This window comes from Artibeus jamaicensis, unplaced genomic scaffold (assembly GCF_021234435.1).
Source record: "Artibeus jamaicensis isolate MK-2021 breed Jamaican fruit bat unplaced genomic scaffold, CSHL_Jam_final contig_603, whole genome shotgun sequence".
Taxonomy (NCBI): Eukaryota; Metazoa; Chordata; class Mammalia; order Chiroptera; family Phyllostomidae; genus Artibeus; species Artibeus jamaicensis.
In genome coordinates this window covers 1,509,750-1,512,500 of record NW_026521904.1, presented here as the reverse complement: position 1 = coordinate 1,512,500, position 2,751 = coordinate 1,509,750, and the positions used below count along the sequence as shown (strand labels likewise).

At 33.9% G+C, this 2,751-nt stretch overlaps 1 protein-coding gene across 7 annotated transcripts in view; it reads left to right on the top strand.

Annotated features, from left to right (window-relative positions):
- Window positions 1-2,501, top strand: part of ZEB2 (zinc finger E-box binding homeobox 2) — a 137,220-nt gene extending 134,719 nt beyond the window's left edge. For 5 of the 7 annotated variants that reach the window (XM_037155158.2, XM_037155159.2, XM_053670691.1 and 2 more), the window contains exon 10: window positions 1-2,500. This exon is cut by the window's left edge and continues 3,810 nt beyond it. The gene's annotated coding sequence lies outside the window, so the exon portion shown is untranslated. The other 2 variants (XM_037155163.2, XM_053670692.1) reach the window with 1 other exon arrangement.
- Window positions 2,502-2,751: the final 250 nt, after the last annotated feature.

Below are 2,751 nucleotides of genomic sequence, written 5' to 3'. Positions count from 1 at the left end.
CTAACCTTTTTTCTTTTTCTAGAATAGTGGTTAAGGGATGGTGATGGAAAATTGAAACAGTTGAATATCCCTGTCCATGTTCTCCAAAAGCCCTTTGTATTCTAGCAGATCTGTTCAATCTTTTCTTTTTTTTTCACATGCCACTGTAGACCTAGGCCTGAAATGACTGGGAAGAGAGAGAAGTATCAGAGGTTCTCATCAAGAACTAAACAAAACATACATCTTCCTTAGCATGAATTAGACTAAGGATGGAGTGGGAGGGCTTGGAGGGAGGAGAAAAGGAGGGATTATATTTGAGGAAATATGAATACCTTTATTAGATACTTTTCACAATCAGCTCCCCCCAGAAGGTCATTTTCTATCTTTCTAAGGATGTAAGCCTTAATGAAAGCAAATCTCAGTCACAAATTTGAGGAATTTACCCCATGATAAGTTTACATGTATTTGAACTGAAAAATTGTTAACCACGCTTTCGCTCTAAGATGTGTGAGGGCTGTTCAGGGGCTCTAGGGCCCTGATTAGACACACAAACAAGTAAGTGTATATCAGGAGCCCCACACATTGTAATAAACACAGCTGCATTTATCTGAGTATATAATTTCATGTACATGCAAAAAACATTCAAACAAACACACTCAACAGATTTATTTGATTGTGCAATGGGACAATTATTCAAATAAACATGCTCAGTGCAATTATTTGAATCTCACATTGCATGTTCATCAATCACAGCATTAAAAAAAAGGGGGGAACAACACCAAAGAATTTACATGGGAAAAATATATGTGAAAGCAACCTTATTATAGATTTTATAGGGTTAGCCAAAGTTATGGCTCCCTCCTTAAGTGTAACTCAACTATTCTGTATTCAGTGACATTTTTTTGTAATGATTAATTGGTTCAGTCACTTGATCATTATATCAGAATGACCGCAACATTCAGATTCATTTAATAACAAACCATACAAAGCTGAATTGGGTGGAGATATGAAATCTCTGTAATTCAAATGCAGAATAGTTCTTTCTGGACATCTTACATCAAAGGGACTCTGGTCACATTATTATCGCTTTAAATAGCACTCCCATCAATTTAAAAATTTTATATATACAACAAAACATTCCTACATTTGAAGACATGAGAAAAATCACAAGTGACTCATCTGATCATTTTATATATTAATAAATATTATGACATATATGTGAACACATCACAAATCATATAAGTGTACGAAGAGGCAATTTATGGCCTCCCCTAAGTATGTACTGACATAACCTAATATGATAAAATGGGAAGGGGCGTTTAGTCACTGAAACATGCATCGTGTAACAAAGATGAAGAAATTACATGGCTTGTGCCCATCATAAAAAAGACTCAGACTGAAGGCTTAGCTTTGGTTTTTATTCAATTAAATTGTTAAACTGTGCACAGTGATTTTTTTTAGAACTTGAGACATTTGTGATGTTGGCTGTTTAAATCTTTGTTATCTTCGCTGTGAATTGAAATTGTACATATTTAGTAAATCATGCAGACAAAACAAACTTTTTAGACAATATTTTTATTGGAGAGTTTTCTTTTCCTGTATCCATGTTAAAAAAAAAAAAGACCTCCTTTCCCAAAATAAAAATGTCAATACTAAATTTAAAGAAGTATAAAGGAATGATTGCTTCCTTTAGAGCTAAATATTTAAATAAACATGGAGATAATTGGCAACATGTTCTTTTGGGCTAATAGGCCGTGTCCAATTTTTTGGGTCTGATGTTTCAGAGGGCCTCTGTTTCAGGTTTGAAGGTGATCTATTAATCTCTGCATTAAACAAATGTTATTAAATAACAGAAATAAATCCCCCGGTCTTCATTTGTATATGAAACATGGAATTAGTCAAAGAAATGATACTGAGATAATATGATGCTGTATGTGCCACAATCTAAAACTCTTCTCTGTTAAAACAATTGTCTACCACCTAGTCTGATGTGACGTGTTGCAATGCTCCGATATAGTGAAAGTATAAAATGAACACTACTGCTCCTATTTGGCCTTGAGATGAATATGACAAAGATTCTAATAATTTCAGTCAAAGAAAATGATGAGTAAAAAAACACATGAAGATTAAAGTGATGACAAATGATCTTTTAAGTATTCTAATTGGTCTAGCTCATTCAAATCGTTTAGTCTGCAGAAATTGCAAATCCTGATGATCCTGATTGGTAAGTGCACCCAGTCAGCTTGCTTTCACTCCACCAAATGTGCCTCTTAGATTTGGAATGAAGACTAAGCCCCCAAAATGTTAAAAATAGACTACTGCCCTGGCAGGAAATTTAGCATTGGCGAGCACAGAACTCAGAAGGAACTGATCTAACACAAGGAAACATTCAGAGAAGGATTATGATCCTGTTCTGACTATTTTCAGAGCAAAGAGGACAGGGGGAGAGAGAGAGAGGCACTGCATGAAAGCTTGTGAACATTGTGTGTGTAAACTTGAATAGCCAGTGTTGAAAAACAACAATACCCAAAAGCACTCCTGAATGGAGTGCTTTTGAAATATTTTGTATTTGTTATATTTTACAGATAGAAAATACTTAAAATGTTGATATTAGAAAAATAAAAAGTTCTGAAGATGGTGCCACAAGAAATTCTATACAGCTTATAAGATATGCAAATAATATAACAGGTAAAATAATAATTAATCTGTACTCTTTTTATAGGACATTTAGATTTTAGTTTAGGAGATTTTCCTTAAAAGGTATTCTCTTTT